General features: G+C 41.0%; 1 long non-coding RNA gene across 1 annotated transcript; it reads right to left on the bottom strand.

Annotated features, from left to right (window-relative positions):
* Positions 1 to 14,871: 14,871 nt before the first annotated feature.
* Positions 14,872 to 17,445, bottom strand: LOC138964000 (uncharacterized). Its single transcript, XR_011454982.1, has 3 exons — positions 17,312 to 17,445; positions 16,692 to 16,800; positions 14,872 to 14,972 (listed from the first exon to the last, which is right to left on the bottom strand). It is a non-coding gene; the product is annotated as an uncharacterized lncRNA (long non-coding RNA).
* Between the last annotated feature and the right edge of the window lie 1,971 nt (positions 17,446 to 19,416).

Here is a 19,416-nt window from a genome sequence, read left to right as displayed (position 1 = left end):
TAATAGACTCTGCATTTTAATGGTCAAATGGCGATTTCGGTATAAAAATGTAGACAAGGACCTTTAAGTGATACCATAAAAAGAAAAAGGCGTGTCACTTAAAGGATGTCAAGACATGGCTTGAAATGGTGAAGACCTCTATTTTCCTCACCGTAGTGGCATGAACAATCTATCAAATGAACACTGGTTAAACGTTTGAGGGTGTCCGTAATTTACAGGCGAGCTAACATTGGTCACGTGAGGCAAGTTGAGGTGGTTGTAGTCGTAGTGGGTGCGTGTGTGCGTGCGTGTCCGAAGACACATGGCAGATTAAGTGACCAGGCCCCGTATTCTTTAAAAAGCTGCAACTCATATACTGGCCTGTAAAACCACTTACGCTCGATAAGTCCGCTAAGTGTTATCAGAGACATAGATAGAAGTCTGTATGTATGTCTCTGTATGTCTCTGGTGTTATTTATGAAACCCCGGGGTGTCACCGAGCTGTAAAGTTAGAGGACCCATCCCCATCCTCTAAAGTCGCTACCTGTCAGTAACTTCTCCAACACTGTCCATGTCCCTCTGTTCATACGTTATTCAAACCGTCAATTCTGATAAATCTTGTTCAAATATTGTTTGTAGATCTATGTCCCTCAGTCATGGACACACAATGGTGTCATTTAAGCACCAATGCATTGCGGAAAAATACGAGATACTGCTCGCGAAAAATGTCAACCGATGCTCGATCATACCGGCTTTGTGGCGAAAGCGAACTAGCGTCTTCTTTAATGCATTACAGTGTCAAGAATTTGTCATCTGATACCGTGGCCGAACGGCTATCGCGTTTGCCTGAAACGCGATTGAGTCGATTTCAAATCGCCATCTGGCCGTACTTTTTTTGTTACTCTTTGTCATGTGTTTATTTTTGTTTATTTTCTTCATGTGCAAGAGAGTACGCTGTAATATCAAAATTGATTTAAAAACATAATTTTAGGCAAGAATTAGTTTTTTTTTAAATCTTTGGTTAACATGATATTAGTTTATTGGATAACGTTTGTTAATTTAAACATGTAAACATTTCATTGAGAAAAGAAAAAGACCAATGAAGAAGGATGCTCCCCGCTTGAAAAAACAAAGTGAGAGAGAAGGCACCAAAAATAACGGTAGCAGCCACCTGCATGCAACTGAGGTAAAAAAAAAATATATATATAAAACATTTCTCCCCGTATTTTTATTTCATTCAGTTTGTTTGGGTTGTTGCTATTGACTTTGAAACTGACACGCCGGCGGAAACGCCGTTAACGCGTGCGCAGAGAAGAGCAAGGATGGGGAATCTATATATTCTAAAAATAACCAACAATGGTAGCTGCCGACCTTCTACCAGGCTCACATGAATACCAGGGGAAAATAAATAATTACCGGGCTGTAAAAACAAATACCGGGCGGTAGTTACACGACAGTTTGACTTTGACGGACACAATTTTGCAGACTTTTCAAGAATATGAGCCCAGATATAGCGTATTGTTAGTTGTTTAATTTGTTGCCCCACAGTCTGTGTTACATCTTCGTTCTGTTTTAGATATGTACGCTTTTATGTAAAATCTGTTTTATTGTCAGACTTTTTATGTGTAACTATGTGTCTATTACCTATCTTCCGTATGTTTCATCTTTTTAAAAACAATTTTTCTAGATTATCTTATATAAGTGGTCGTTGTCTATGAAATGTAAGTTATATACGTAATGCTTGTATTTTATTTATTACGAGGAAAATTTTTATATGTAAAATGTTGAATTTTAATGTCCAATGTAAAGCGCCATGAGACTGCCATTTGGCGGTGAACAGCGCTATAAAAGAATGTTTTATTATTATTATTATTATTATTATTATTATTATTATTATTATTATTATTATTATTATTATTATTTAAGTTATTGAGACATCCCAGTGCACTAAGGGATTTATAGAGCAAATCGAGAAAATTCATTATTGAACGAAGCGCATAGCGCTGAGTTCAATAATTATTTTCGAGATTTGCTCTATAAATCCCTTAGTGCACTGGGATTGTTTCAATAACGATATTGTCAGTACCGCCATAGAAAAAAGAAGATTCCAAACGCACATTTTGCTACGCGCATTTGAATAGGCATAACTGTGTGGTTAGGTCGTCAGTGTACAGTAAGATCTACTTTTGTGTGGGGTGTCTCAAGTGTGTCGTGCTTTCGTCACACGCATTTTAATTTCTGTTGGTAAATTCCAGTGTAGCGTTAAGCTGAACAGTGATGATCTTTCAGACAGACCTCATTTGAACTCGGAGAAAGGACTGTACTCTTCGTTATTTGCGATTCGAAACCTCCAGTCGAGGTTCGAAGGATTGACTGTGCGGAGTGACTCCCCTTGAATTGACTCGAAGTCGAAGGACTCGACGGTTGCACATTTTCAAAATAAATGTGGCATATTTCTCGTGTTGTATCTTCACTCATCGGGGAGTCTGATACTAATTATGAACGGTAAGAATGCTCTGAACCCTACATGTTTTATATCCCCATCGTTTTTTAGTTCACATTTGCCCAACATGTTAATTTGCTGAGCGGGGTTTATGTCGTCTGCTACTGTGCTAGGCAAGAGCAATCGAACCACTGCAGTCTGCACGCATGAGGTAATAAGTCTTATATATATGGTTAGAAAGTTCTGAACCCTACACGTTTTCGATTACGATTGTTCTTGCCTAGAAATAATAATTCGGAAACCATTGATTTGCTGAACTGATGCAGTCGTATTTCAGTGTAGTCTGCTACGTATGACAGAGTCGATCGAGTCGAGTCAGTCTTCTAAACTGGTCTAGCGCCGGGCTGGTACGTTATCGGAATAACACTTGTGTTTTCTGTTAGCCGCTGGGAATTGTATACTAACTCATCATTTGGTAATGTGGATGATAAGCTACATGCCACTAACACGGCATATGAGAAGAATCTATGCAAGTCGGCGAAAATTAGATGAAACACAGCCGGGCTTCTATTTGAGATCAGTAGGGGAAGGGAGGGCAAGTCGACCCCCTCGGGTATGTCGTCCCCCCTCGATTTTGAGAACATGACACTGCAGGGGTGATTATCATCGATTTCATAAGCCAGAGTTACCCAACCTGAATCAGTTGAAGAAGAAAAAACGTCGAAATAAACGGGCCCAGCAAAGCGGTAAGTCTTTGTCAATGTTGATGGTTTCCACTCTAAAATTGTTGCACGAAAAAAACAAGTCAGTGCATGGGAGCCGCTGATTCGTAAAATGCACCAGATTTGCAAAAAAGCTTTGGCTTTCATAACAACTAGTCGAAAGTTATAGATCTCAGGCTATCCCAGGAACAAGGGTAAATAGCAATGTTCAGCGAGTACCATGATCGGGTAATTCGTCCCCCCCTTTGTCGTGTAACTCGACCCGGGTCACAATACCCGACTATGGGTCCATATCACTCTCTCGTCTGTGTAGACTCTTTAATCTCCAAGAAATAGTGTCAGATGAAGAACCCGTAAAAGTTCTTTGTATGTATTTGAAATAAAAGTGAACGTAGCCTTAAAAAAATAATATTCGAAGTTGTGTGTTGATTAATTAATTAAGAGAGAGAGAGAGAGAGAGAGATGATGATGATGATGATGGAACTTTATTTTTCAAGGATAGAGGTTTAAGGCGACGCCTTTTCTTACAACCGGTCCTTACTTCTAATACAAATATCTAATAAATGATAAACAAGTAAAGCAACATGACAAATAAACAAAGTAAACGAACGAACCAGCAAACAATCGACAAGTAAGCAAACAAGCAAATAAACATAAACAATAAAATGGCAAAGTAAGCAACATACAAATCGAGAGAGAGAGAGAGAGAGACAGAGAGACAGAGAGAGACAGAGAGAGAGAGGGGGGGGGGTGCGCTTTTCCGTCATTGGAAGTGCGCGTATACTAGTAGGCCTATTAAACTATTTCACGTTCACGCAACCTGAAATGGGCGACACAAATCAATTACAAGTCCAATTTGTAAATATATTTTCCCATTTGCTTCGCTTTGAACCAGAGCAACTAATAAGTATAGATGTTTGAACATCTATCCCTTCAAATACGCACCCTCCTTGCATAGCCAAGAGGTCGATCGACTTCTGACGTAGGCCGACTCATTATGACGTCATTCTCAGGGCCGGACCCAGGGGGGGGTTCCAGGGGTTCCGGAACCCCACCCCTGGAAAAAGCATGTACCTTGCTTTGACTTTTACTAGTTTTAGTACCAAAACAATGCTGCTCTTAACCCTCAAAACAAGGCCCAGAATGCACCAGATTGCACAGATTTTAACCGTTTTTCAAAAAATTTCCGGGGGAGCATGCCCCCGGACCCCCCTAGTTCGCGCGCCTGCTTTGCAGGCGCGCGCTTGTGGCTTCGCCACTTCGCTGATTTGCCCCCCCAAAAAAGGAGGAACCCCCCCCCCCCTTACAACTCATTTGGTCCGGCCCTGATTCTCACTTCCGATTAACAAAACTGACACAGAAAAGTTACTTCAGTCAATTTCATATGTCGAGGGGATGCTATTGGGTAATATGAACAACCTTTTCCACCTGGACGAATTACCCGCCCCCCATGGACGAGTTGCCCTCCATGGAGGGCAAGTCGTCCATGCTTCAGGATTTTTTTCTTTTATATTTTATTGAAAAACCGTGCCAGTTGGATCGTTCATATTCCACACAACGCTTACACGAAAGAGAACACACCAGGTTTTACAACAAAAACAATCTTTTTTTTTTAAAAGACGAGAGGTATAAGCTGCATTTGTTAGAGGGGTCGACTTGCCCTCCCTTCCCCTAGCACTGTGGCGCAGGCACATGCAATCTGTCAGAAAAAAACAAAACACTTCTGCTTTAATTGAGAAGCAGGGAATTTATTTTGGTATTGTGGAGAATATAAGCTACATGTCATTAATTAATTCTGAGGATAAGAGCACAGTCTCGCTTAGGCAAAGGGCGGAAGAATACGCTCTGTGGAAAAGTTAGCGCACTCCAAGAGTGCGCCAACAGTTTTAGCGCATAGCCATTAGCCAATCAACTGGTTCACATCAGTCATGTGACACCAGTACTTACTGACAATTATTATTATTATTATTGCACCAAAAAGGCAAAGAACATTTTGAAAGTCTCTTGAAATATCAATATTTAGAATTGTATTGATGCCCGGGCTATTGCACACACACTTTGCCACAGACACAAACCATTCACATCCGTACGCACTAACACAACCCCACATGTCGGTAGACACATGCACACAGGGATGGATCAGTTAGTTTGTAAGGGGGGGAGGGGGAGGGTTGCACTTTGAATTTAAAAGAAAGTGCCAAGGGCGGGTCAACACACACACACACACACACACACACACACACACACACACACACTTAGCTCTCGTCTCGATTACATGTTGACCTCGCTTCCATGAAAAGACCCAATCTCGATCGTGACTGAAAATGGCCCTAGATTCCCCCAGCTATTCACATGGGATGATCAAGGCTGCGGATCACACAACCAAAACGGCTTGGTTACATTATGTGAAAAATGAAGAAAAAAAAATCTGCTTCAATTTGATTAGCGACACCGAGAAATTACACACACACACATACGCACACACACATGCACGCACACACACTAACACACAACACACTCTCTTACGCGAATTCTCTCGCTCTCAAATACACACACACCCACACCCACTCTATCTCACACATACACATGCACACACACACAAGCGCGCGCACACACACACACACACACACACACAACGCACTAGTATTCCGTGCTCAGGAATCAACCTGGCTGTCGATAGTTTGCATAATGGTGATAAAATCGTTTATTTAACGTCACTCTGTAAAAATAGATCCCTGCGCCTTGAGTCCGAGTCTGGAGATACGCGCGCGACATAAGACTTCATATAACATAACATTGGCGACATTTGTCTTAGATTAAAAACACACACAGGCGCGCACACAAACTTTCCCTTTATGTACAGTGGTTCACCACCCTCCCACCCCCCGCACACTCTCGCTCATCTAAATAAAAGTGGTAACAAGGAACTTAGTCGATAAATATCGACAGGGGGCCGACTAATGGTTTAAATGTGAAATGTGTGTATAATAATGGGTGTGGGTCTGAAATGAAGTTAGGTAGTAGTTAACATTTGTTTTGAATAATTATTGGTATTTTGACAATGTGGGTAGCATGGAAATGTAAGCATTTGAATGTAAGTCTTAGGTACCATTGTACCCAGGAAGAGAGACGAGAGATAGGAGTAGGTTGCAATAGCTTGTGTGGTCTTTGGGTTTTGTTTTTGGAAATACATTGTTAAAAAAAAGAAGACAAGTACAGTAATGCAATATTTATTGTGAAAACCAACGATTGTACAAAGAACATGTGAGGCAACATTATGTCTATGATGGTGTGAAGAAAATTAGTTATGATTTATACTATTATTATTTAGACTTGAGACTGAATAGCAAAAGGCGAATTAGTGTATGTTTTGTGGTGTGAATTGGAACAAAATGAAAAGTGTAAATATCTGGGAATTTGTGGTTAAAAGACTTCGTTATTTCTTGATTGTTATTTACTATTATATTAAAGTGAATAGCAAAACGCTGTATTTGAAAACAGCATGGGATTTATATATTTGTGTTTTTTTGTATCAGGTAATGCCTTAGTTTTTACAAATTGTAGCAAAGTCGATTTTCTTTACTATGTACGATGTTTGCTTGCAAATTACAACACAAACGCGAAAAACTTAACTATTTGTAGAGTTCTAAGGCATTGCAGACAAAGCAACTGCAATAAACTTTATAAAGTCAGGTTCTAGCAGTGTGAAAATCCGCTGAAAACGGTCTTATATCCCTTCTTATAACATCTTCCGACACACAAAAACACCACTCTTTTAATAATAATAATAATAATAATAATAATAATAATAATGGACATTTATTAATCGCCCTTTCTCACAAGAGCTCACGGCGATTTACATATTAATTTCTGCCGTGTGAGATGGAATTTAAAAAAAAATATATCACGCATTCACATCGACCAGTAAATCTCAAGCCATTACGGCGAATATTTACTTTTTATGGCCTGTTATTCCAAGTCACACGGGTATTTGGTAGACATTTTTATCTATGCCTATACAATTTTGCCAGGAAAGACCCTTTTGTCAATCGTGGGATCTTTAACGTGCACACTCCAATGTAGTGTACACGAAGGGACCTCGGTTTTTCGTCTCATCCGAAAGACTAGCACTTGAACCCACCACCTAGGTTAGGAAAGGGGGGAGAAAATAGCGGCCTGACCCAGGGTCGAACACGCAACCTCTCGATTCCGAGCGCAAGTGCGTTACCACTCGGCCACCCAGTCCTACTTTTATCAACCCAAAGAGAACTTCCTTGGCAAGTGTTATGACGTAATACCAGTATGTAACCTTTATTTGAGTTTCCCGACGAGTGCCAAGCACTAACTTTAAAATGAAATTAGTGATGACAACTTACGTCATTGAGACACTGAAAGTGAAACCAAAATGCATATATTATGCCAGACAAATGAACTTTACCGACTGTAGCTTACAGTTCAAACTTTCACATGAATTCTATTTTCCGATAAAGCTACGTAGTTCTCCTTTTCATTCAGCTTGCCTCGAACTGGAATAATAAAACTCCATTTGTTTGAACGTTAATTCAGAATGTCAGTCCACGGCTTGAGACATGCATTACAGTGGTAACATAAGCCGTATGGAAATGCTGCCAAATTTCCCTGAATACGAAATAGGGTAGTTGGGCTATTGAATGCGATTGTGTGTGTGCCGGCAATAAGCGCCGTAGATTTACAAACAAGTGAAATGAAATTTCCAAACTAATGGCTTTTTCTGCGTTTTCTCCTCAGCTAGCTTGAAAACTATTATTCGGGATCAAATTCTCACAATTTTTCAGCACAAAGTAAGGAATAAATAATTGATGACAAATAAAACCTCATCTTCCATTCAAACACCGAAGAAATTCATTTAACACCCACGGCGAAGGGAGAAGCCGGGTTGTATTGATAGAGACACAGAAGATTGTTCCTAATCAGAATTGACATCTCGTATGTCTGATTATTGTATGTTATTTTTTTCAACGGAACTAGTTTATGTGTATATATTGATGGAACAACCTGCATTCCTCTCTTTATTGTTCTTGTATTTTTTTGTATTTTCTTTCATGTACCCCCATGGGGTTTCTAGAAATAAAAATTTGACTTGACTTGACTTGATTATATTCCCTGGGGAAACGGTGAGAATGTAATAAACGCCAGTCGTACACATTTTCATCGGAACAATCATACAACTTTTCTGCTTTTCTTCTGGAATATGGCTTGAATACCCTCCCTCCCTCCCTCTGTAACTGATCGCGTAATTCACGACCACCATAAATCTGGCCACCTTTGTCATGCAAGAAGAGCATGCTTCTACTCAGGAAAATAGCTCAGTCAGTAGCGGCGCTGGCTTCAGTGAGAAAGCAGCCCGAATTTCCATGAGGGTAACCTCAAAGGACTATAGATACAATCTTATCCTTATCCTTACTCGGACTCATTCTCAAAACTCTGGGGTCTAGCTGCTTTCCATGCGAAGCGAGAATTTTGTGCTGAATTAATTTAGCCGATTGACGAAGGTGTCTGTTAAAACATTAAATCAGAAAAACACCACTCTGCACAACAAATAGCCGGGCCATCGAATGCTGGTATGTGTCTAAGTCCAATGTAAACGTTAGACAAATCTGTGGTGATACATACTTCTTCATATACAGCTTCACGGTAAGGAAGACACCTTTACTTGTTATCCGTCTCCACGTAGAAAACTGTGACAACGGACAACTTCTTCGAAATTCATTAAATTTAGGATACTGCCTGAACTCAAAAAGAGCGTCATTTGTTCTTTGGCTGTTATGTTTTTGAGGACACATGTAAGGGATTTCTTTGTTTCGACTCTTTCCTTAATTATTTATTTGTTTGCTTGTTTTTTTTAGTTTTTTTTAAGGTAAGCAGAACTTGGTTGGTGAACCAATACGAAACATTTTTTTTAGGGTGAAAGGTGTGTAATTAATTTCAGAGTATTAAGTTTCTGTTGAACTTTTGCTCCAAAATCAGGCGGGCGCTTTAATTAAACATTCTTAAAAGGTGAGACATTTTGGTAGACAAGAGAAAATGAAATATTCTTTCAGGGTTCAAGTAGTTTATAATTAAATTCAGAGATTTAAGTTTCTATTGAACTTTTGTACCGAGTCAGAAGGGCGCTTTAAATAGACAAAGAGAAAACTATAAGGTAAGAAACATTGTGACAGCGGGCGAAAATTGAAATATTGTCTGTGTTGTCAAGTTTTCTGTTATTTGTGTCCACACTTCAGGATGTCAAGCACGGGATAAGTGATATTCACCTGCCCTGTCCAGCTAGCACCGTGCAGCTCGTGAACTGAGAATCAAACATAAGTCAATTCACCCAGCTGTGAAGAGTCAATTCCATGTCAAGTATTAAATCGTAAAGTTTGTCAGACAATGTGCATTTTCTAGGGTTAAAACTGTGACTCACAAGTAAAGCAAGGGGTCACAAACTTGCGAACGTTGATTCCCACACCGTTTGAAAAACAAACACACACACACACACACACACACACACACACACACACACACACACACACACACACACACCTACACACACAAACACACACTTGTTTGCTTGGTTGTTTGCTTGTTTGTATGTTTACTAAATGAAGAATCTGCACTCAGAGCTACGATTCCTAAGTGTGTGCCCACGACGTGGGGTCAGCTGCGACTGCAAAATTTAAAAGAAAAGTCTTCCAGCTTGACAGGTACCCGTTGTTCTCAAGGCGCCTTCTCTTCATTTTTGCGTTGGCAAGGACACGTGGAATCCTGGCTTGACTATTTGTAGAGTTCTAAGGCATTGTAGAAAAAGCAACTGCAAGAAAGTCAGGTTTTAGCAGTGTGAAAATCCGCTGAAAACGGTCTTATATCCCTTCCGTTAACATGGCTTCGTCCGGCCATACATGTAGGCTCGTATGACACTGACCCTGAGCTGACCCTGAGGCACTGAAAAGTTTTCACGGAAAAATTTTATCGAAGAACCAAATGGGTTCGGTGCATTTGCCAGTCTGTCACATGTTGAAGGGCCCCATACGGGTTGAAAGAGATAAGGTACTGTCGTGTTTTTTTCCCAAACCTAGTGCACTACCGTTCTCACGAGATAAGTTACTTCTGTTTTGTTCCGTTTGTTTTCTCCAATTGACACCATGTATGAGAGATGAAACAGAAAAGCCTGTTGTGAAAATGAAACAATTTGGAGGAAAAAACGAAACAAAACAAAAGTAACTGTTTTCATGACAACGGCAAACAACGACACATGTTCACCGGCCCTCAGCTAATTCAAGAAATCACCCCCCCCCTCCTCCTAGGTACACGTGCACTCAAGTTAACCTCTGCTTTGAGACACATGTTCACCGCCCTCAGCTAATTCAAGAAATTACCCACCCCCCTCCTGATAGGTACACGTGCACTCAAGTTAACCTCTGCTTTGACCTGTGTGCCAAGAGTCAGATGAGAGAGAGAAAGCGAGAGAGGGAGAGAGAGAGAGAGAGAGAGAGAGAGACAGACAGACAGACAGACACACACAACCACACACACACACACACACACATAGACAGAGACAGACATAGAAAGACAGAAGCGGAGAGACTCAGAGGGAGACACAGACAAAGACATACATACAGAGAGAGAGAGAGAGAGAGAGAGAGAGAGAGAGAGAGAGAGAGAGAGAGAGAGAGAGAGAGAGAGAGAGAGAGAGAGAGAGAGAGAAACAAAAACTGATCTCGTGAGAACGGTTGAGGCCTTGCAAGGTTTTGACGGCAACAATACTTATTGTAGTTCTAAGACTTTATTTCTGTTTGATTTGTGATATGTTGGGAAGACATATTTATCAATTGATCAACAAAATAAAACATAATACAAAACGACACAACATTGTTAAAATCATTATTGGCCAACGTTGAACATTTACGAAGGCCTCAATCTTCCCGCGCCGTAGACCAGATTAATAGGTGCTTGATTTTGGTATTTTGATTTACATAACATTAAACCTTTCTTGGGGTTCATGGTCACAGCAACAGCCATAATAATATTATATCATGTATAATATTACATTTCAGCATATGTGAATTACATGTCATCAAACCAAACTGTCATACATTTTTATTCCCACATTATTCTGATTGATCACAACCAAACCTACTATCACTGGACACATCCAAATGCAAGCGCCTGTTCTTGACAACTTGCCACTGATCTAAAAAATATAGATCAGTGCAACTTGCTGGGTCCTTTGCCAAAGACACTGTTTGGCCTGTAGGTAAAATGTACAATGTATTTTCTGATTTGTGCACAAAAGCTTTTTTTTTTAACATAACAATGTTTAATGTCACTGTATGTTTGAAAGACCATGGTCACATTTGTAAAACAAATGTTAGATTAGAAAATAAATAACATTTTGGTTCATGATTTGTCCTATGCCTGTGCTGAAAATAAGAAATAAAATGTTGGTATGTAAGTCACTCAGATGCAGTGTATTATGAATGGTTTGAGTTTGTTGCGGTTGACCCTGCACATTTAGACCTATGATGATACCTTCGTTTTTGTTGAACAATTTTGCCTTCACCCCTCCCATAGGGTGACGTATTTCACAACTTCCTGTGTTACACAAACTCAGTGATGACCAATTCACACAACTTTCTACTGATGAACAATGTTGCCTTCACCCCTCCCAAAGGGTGACGGATGTCACAACTTCCTGTGTACACAAACTGATGACGTATTTCACAACAAAATGGCGCTGCCCATGGTCACCCTCAAAACTAACCGTATAAATGGGGGCCTCCTGGCCCCCATAATAAAAGATACTTGGATATAAAAGGGTATTCTTAAAATGTTCTGATAAAAATATAAAGTAGCTATGAAAAGCAATGGCGTCAGCCGCAGCAATGTCTCTTCATATCCAGGGACCAAGTGGGTGCGTGTGCACAAGTCCAGCGATAAGTTTGGGACCTTGCCACCCAAGGTCTTTATTAAAACTTAAAATATAGCTTAATTTTTCATTTGGGGTATTTGGCAGGATATTTCTGTTCGAGTTTATAAACGGAGTCAGGGGTTGAAAGTGGTATGAGTTCAAATCACACTCCAAAGTCAAATGAACAATGCTGAGGTCAGATTGACAGGTGCATTTAAGCTCTAGAAATTGGTAGTTCCCAGCTTCTGCCCTTAGGCGGTTAATCCTTTTTATTACACGTGGGCATGCATTATAGGCGTTCATCTGTTTTGATGGGGCTTCCTGAATGAGCCAGCCAGAACTTATTGCCGTGTGTATGTATTTGTTCTTCCATTCTCTCCAGAGAAGAGAGTCTGTAAGGCATAACGTGGGTGAGGTAGGATTCACTTAACTATCCCCTGTAAAATCCTCGGTGTATTGGTGCAGTCGTTGGCGGTAGTGCATGATCTTTTACACCACAAGGAAGGTGCAATAAAAAACGGTCGGCAAATTTATGGGAACAGGTTTTTTTTTTAAAGTGTTCGTAAATTTAAAAACAAATGCTTATTTGACTCAACAGAAGTACATTATAGCTACAAGTAGTTTACGACCACGTACATACACTCGGCCATTGGGCTTTCCCTAAAAGCCGATGCTTCTTAGAAATATCGTTCACTAGAAGTACTAGATAATTATGCAACCCTTTGATAAATCCGATTTTCAATACACCACTCAAAACCTTTGGAATGAATTAAAATGAATAAAATATAAGCATTACAAGTTTACAAAATAAAGAAAAAGCTGAAAAATCAACACAAAAATATTCCTGCCAGTAAAGAGATTCGAACCCGTGACCGCCGGGTCAGAATTGGTGGTCGAACGCTCTACCAATTGAGCGTTCTCCGGGGTGAAAATAAAAATATTTACTTCGAATATTACACGCTAGTTCTCAAGCAACATGTCGAATCGTTTGTTTCGGAGTTTCTCCGTTCGTATTTATGTACTGTACGTTCTGTCGATCTCACTGTTCGAGGTGTATAAAGTTGACAACTGACCTTATGCTCCCGTTCACTTCGTATCAGTTTGGAAAGCAATCTCAAGTAGCATTAAATTCAAGTGTGACCGCCATTATGGTGTAGTCCGCTGGCTCCGTAATACATTGACAAATCGCCGAAAGGCGCTGACGTCATTGCATGAAAGCCTTTCCCTACCCAAAATTCCAAACGGTTTTGGAGATTTTGAAGACTTATAGTTCGAGACGACGCCGCGCACGCGGTTAAAAACGGGCGTCGACAGAGCTAATGAAGGGGGATAGGAACTTGCAGATCATGTACCTGTGACTCATACAATGCCCGTTTCGATCTTCACGTGAGAACTAGTCGTTAATGCAATCAGTCGCCTGATCGTTCGAGTCAGATACGAAAGTTTAATGTACATATAAATAAAACGCTCTAGGATTGCTGGCTTCTCTATAAAAGTCTACACACACACACACACACACACACACACACACCTCCCCCTCTCTCTCCCTGTCTCTATCCCCCTCTTCTCCAAAGCGGCACTATAGAACATAACACTCCTAGTCCCTCTCACAGGAGGTTCACAGAACGATTTAATCTTTTAAAGACGCATACAATTCACTCGAATGGCAATTTAGAACGCAAACACCACACCAGCTTTCTAGGTTAATTTATTCAACCTCCGAACGTGCATAATGTCTACGATTTCACAACAAGACAAAATGAGCGAATATGTTGAAAACGTCGTAGTTAAGCAATAAGAAGGTATGTGTGCGCCGCAAGGGCGCTTTCTCCACATTAGGGCAAATTAATCTTCACATGCATACAAAGAAGCGGTCCAAAAACAGGTACAGCAGTGGGGGGGGGGGGGGGTGTTAATGGTTGACAGCATTTGAAAAACAGATATTAAATAATCGCCAAATCTAAACAATCAACTAAACCAAAACACAAAATCCGTTTCCCTTTGCATGAATCTATATGCCAGTTAAGAAATGTTGTTGATGCAACTACACAAATCAGTGAGACTTTAAAGAGACTCTTAATCTACCATAATTCCTTTTCCATGTAGGCCACCACGTATCTGTCCGGTCTTTCGGAAAACATAAACACACATACACACACACGCACGCACGCACACACACACACATACACACACACACACACACACAATCCACGCACACACACACACACACACACACACACACACACACACACACACACACACACACTCCAAACACACACGCACGGACGGACGCACGTACGGACGCACACACACAGACAGATAGACATAGAGATATATATATATCCTCTTAAATGCGTATCGCCTTAAAGGGAAGTAACCACACAACGTGTCATATCTTAACTGGTTTGATTTCTTCCCTTATTTGATCACTCCCAAATTATACATTTGACGTAACTTCTCATGTGAACTTGACCAGAGATAAGAAGACAATAGGTCATTTTCAGAAAAGACAAGAAAAAATCTTGCCACTCCAAAAGCCCAAAAAGTAGTAAAACACAAATTATGAACGTAAAATCATGCAAAGCTACTTACCATGCAACAACAAAAAACATTTACACTCCAACATTTTTAAAATTCCAAACTCTGTTTCAAAACTCAGTTGAATATTACAACTTATGCTGGATACGTTTTGACTAAATCATTCAAGAAAATGTGTGTCAAATTCAATACACCAACATCAGTAAAAGCAAATAAAATAAAATAAAGGTAACAAAGGGGGAAAAAGCCCCCCCCCCCCCCCCCCCCCCGCACCCCTCCCAGCATTCCCCCAAAAGTTAATCTTCCCAGTCTTCATCATCATCATCATAAACATCGTCTTCTGAAGAATTGTCGTTGTCACCTGCAAAGCAAAATAGAAAAGCATGTGAATTAGTAGAAAATTAAAACAATTTCAACCAACAGTTCTCATTCTACTCTTTCATACACATATCGCAATGTCTAAAGAAAAGACATGTGTAGGAATGGCAAGATTTCATTAAGATTTTCAAGAAAAAAAGGAGCATGTAAAATAATATGTAGGGGAAGGTGGCCTAATAGGGACCACATTTGGTTTCTTGCTGAAAACTAGCTTGTTTTCTAGCGAAGAAGTTTCATTTTGTGTTTGGTAGTACAGTCCTTCTCTCTTTAGTTTACCGTTAGGCCTAATTAGCGCCAATAACCTTTGACAGACATTCAGCAAAAATTAAATACAGAGACATTCACAAATGGTCCATATTAGGAGCCTGGGCGCCTAATATGAACCAGTTAAGATGTCTTCACGAATCACTGTAAATAGCCCACTGTACTTCAAAATAACATGATACAACTTAGTGTGCAAGTCAGACTAATTCAAATATGCATTAGATTTATCTGTTTTGGTTTGATGAGAACATTATTTGAAGCACACCAGAAAACTACAAAAAATAAATGAAATTATTAACTTCCACGAAAACAAGACAATTTGATATATTTTTGAAAGCTCCAAGGCTATTAATCGGTTATTTACAGCAAGCTTCTTAATGAATTATGAAACCAGCCTTATTAAGCTGTTATTTTCTTCTATTTGTTAAAGGTGGTCCATATCAGGGGACACACACATACTTTGATATTTTGCTTTTATTTTCTTGAAGGTGGTCCGTATTAAGGGACAAACACATACTTTGAGTTTTTGCTATCATTTTTTGTTTTTAGTACAAACTTGGGGTCAACACTGCTAAAATGTAACACATACAGTCTAAGCTGTCAAATATAGCAATTGTTGTGTGATAACAGCTTTGGCTGTGGACAGAAACTTGTCCGTTTTAAGCGTCAAATTTAGAATGAACGCTGCCAAAAGTGTAATAAAGAGAAAAAGCCTAACGGGTTTAAGGTTTGTGTTTCTGCAACTGTTTTGACATACAGGTGCAAGTTATCCAGAGAGGGTAAATACAGCAAATGAAACAGTTTTGAGCGCTCTAGTACCATATTAGGCAACCTTCCCCTATCTTTCATTTCTCAAAACGGTGACTGGAAAAGAGAGAGGGAGAGAGAGCGAGCGAGAGAAATAAGAGAATAAGAGAGAGTATGCATGTGCGTGTGTGTTTGTTGGCGTGTGCGTGTGTAGTTGTGTGCTTGCATGCATGCGCGCATTTGTGTGTGTGTGTGTGCGTTCATGCAATTCAATGTCATTCAGAGACCGACACGGTTGGCCTAGTGGTAAGGCGTCCGCCCCCTGATCGGGAGGTCGTGGGTTCGAACCCCGGCCGGGTCATACCTAAGACTTTAAAATTGGCAATCTAGTGGCTGCTCCGCCTGGCGTCTGGCATTATGGGGTTAGTGCTAGGACTGGTTGGTCCGGTGTCAGAATAATGTGACTGAGTGAGACATGAAGCCTGTGCTGCGACTTCTGTCTTGTGTGTGGCGCACGTTATATGTCAAAGCAGCACCGCCCTGTTTGTTTGTTTGTTTGTTTGCTTAACGCCCAGCCGACCACGAAGGGCCATATCAGGGCGGTAAACAAACAAATGTCATTCAGCTAAAACTAAACGCAATTGAAAGAAGGGGCCCTTTGGGTCCATTAGTGGTTCAGGCCAGTTCTCACTTGTCATGTGGTGTCTGAAACCACCCAGAGCACCCATCAGAATGTCCACAATTCCCCCCGAAACTGGAGGGCATCCCTCCGATGGTTTCGGCTCGTCCGGAATCTTGACCTGTATGGTACAATTTGGTATCAGGTTGACGTGACACTTTTATACAAAATTACATGCATGGTACAATTTGGTATCAGTTTGACTTGACACTTTTATACAAAATGGCCTGCATGGTACAATTTGGTATCAGTTTGACTTGACAGTTTCATACAAAATGGCCTGCATGGTACAATTTGGTATCAGTTTGACTTGACACTTCTATACAAAATGATATGCATGGTACAATTTGGTATCAGCTTCACTTGACACTTATATACAAAATGACCTGCATGGTACAATTTGGTATCAGTTTGACTTGACACTTTTGTTCAAAGTGACATGCATGTTACAAGTTGATGTAAGATTTGATATTTATATGACTCAAAAATGTGGTACAATATGACATGCATGGGTATACTATTTGGTTTTCCTTGAACCTGAACATTTGGTACCGTTTATGTTACTAGTTTGACCTGTACGGTACAGTTTGGCATTACCTTGACCGTACCTGGCAATAAATGGTGTCACATACCGGTTTGAGGAAGATGCTCTTTCCATTTCGAATGTCTTCCAACATCTCGTCGCGGGCACCCCCTGATCCCTTTACGGGCTTCCCATTCGGGGTTGGAAGTTGGGGGGTGAGTGTGGGTGGGGGAGGGGGTGGGGGTGCAGCGGGAGGGGCAGGAGGGGCTCGAGGTCCTCCAGGAGGGGGTGGGGGTGGAGCGGGAGGGGAGGGTGCGGAGTACGCGGAGCTTGAACAGTATGTGTTTTGGGCTTTGGGGCGGGCCATTTGGGAGCAGTGTTGGAAGAGGGTGAAGGAGAGGGAGAGGGAGAGGGAGGAGGAGGCGGCGCCCGTCTCTTCCCGGTTGTGGGTGCTTTGGTGGGAGCAGGAAAAGGGTTGCGGGTAGGTGATTGTTGACCTGCAACTTTCAAAACAGTTTTGTTGTTATTGTTTTTGATTTTCACTTTGCTTTTTTTTTTTTTGCTTTTTTTTTTTTTTACATGACAGCTAAGATTAAAATTGTTTCTCTACTGTTGGCATTGAGCATGACACGTCTTCAATTTGGGCACTTTGATTCCGGGGAGTTTAAAGCAGGATGTACGCAAGAACAGAATGTAGAATAAACAGAATACTACATATGGCTTGCTGTGTGATACCAGGTTTATACTTGCTTTTTTTAAATATTGAAAAGCTCGCTTTCGCTCACATTTCAATAAAAAAAATTTAAATCGTGTTAACCTTGCATTACACAGCAAGTTATGTAGTATTCCTCATGAAGATGATGCCAAAATGAATATCTGACCAGGTGACATAGCGACAGAGAGAGGATGAAGATGATGACAAAACGAATATCTGACCAGGTGACATGGCCACAGAGAGAGGACGTTCCTTCAGCTCCTTGCGCAAGACCTCAATGCCACCGTTCTCTCTCAGCACGTTGCCGATGATGCTGATCGTGTCTTCGTTCACGTCCTTGTCTGGGCTGATGCCCATGAAGTCCAACACCTGCTTGAGGTCAGGGTCAAGGTTCTTGGCCTGCGGGAGGAAGAAAGAACAGCGGTGGAAAAGTCACGTCTTTGTTGAGCATGCAAAACAAAAAAAAAAGAGAGGGAAAGAACAGAAGGTATGTTGCCCAGCGTTACAGGCCTATCCAGATATGTGTATCTATAAACACTTAGTTTTGGTCTGGCAGAGTAAATTAAATAATAGTGGGGGGGGGGGGGGGAAGTCAGGCTGAATTAAGAAGGAATGTTTTGGCTGAAGGGAGGAAGAAAGAACGGCACTGGAAGATACAGAGGCACGTGGGCGAGTGGTGAAGGCTAGGAACAGGAAACAAAGACAGCATAGAGGGGCCTAAAACTAACAATAAAAGGGACAGCGCCAAGTTCTGCCACAATAAAAGGGACAGAGCCAAGTTCGGCCACAAAAAAATCCCATTGTGTCTTAAGCTGATGCTACTACTGCTACTGCCATGCCACCATTGTCTAGCTTCCAATCGACAGAGCTTTCGAGTATAGCTACAGACTTTCTAACCTTTCTGCACGTGTCTATGCGGTTCCTTAATGAGCCCGAAGTTGACTTTACGAAGTCTTTTTACCGAAAATGTAGTGCCAAATCAAGCTTAGTACAGCGAACTTCATGAGGTACATTTCCAGAAGTCTTTTTACCGAAAATGTAGTGCCAAATCAAGCTTAGTACAGCGAACTTCATGAGGTACATTTCCAGAAGTCGAATTCGCCCAATTGATATCATGCTTGCTTTCAAAATAATATGGCCTTGTTTATATGCAGCGCCTATATTTGCCGACGTGTCCGGGCGCAGGTGGAATACTTACGTCAAAACCTTTCACAGGATCCCAGCCAACACCAGCCACATGCCTGGAGGAAAAAGAAAACAACAACTAAAGCAATGACTGAGAGTGAACTGGTATAAACTAAAACTGAGGAATACCAACAACGAAATGGGTCACAAGAACAAACAACAACTAACCATTGTATTACCTAGCCTTGCCTGACCTGACCTGACCTGACCGAACCTTGCCTTGCCTTTCCATACGATACGATACGATACAGTAAGATACCATACCATGCCATGCCACGTCATGCCATGCTTCGGTGTCCGAACTCCCCCCCCCC

The sequence above is a fragment of the Littorina saxatilis genome, linkage group LG4 (genome assembly GCF_037325665.1).
Source record: "Littorina saxatilis isolate snail1 linkage group LG4, US_GU_Lsax_2.0, whole genome shotgun sequence".
In the NCBI taxonomy this organism is placed as follows: Eukaryota; Metazoa; Mollusca; class Gastropoda; order Littorinimorpha; family Littorinidae; genus Littorina; species Littorina saxatilis.
The sequence above is the reverse complement of the archived record's forward strand: the minus strand, read 5'-3'. Positions and strand labels throughout refer to the sequence as shown.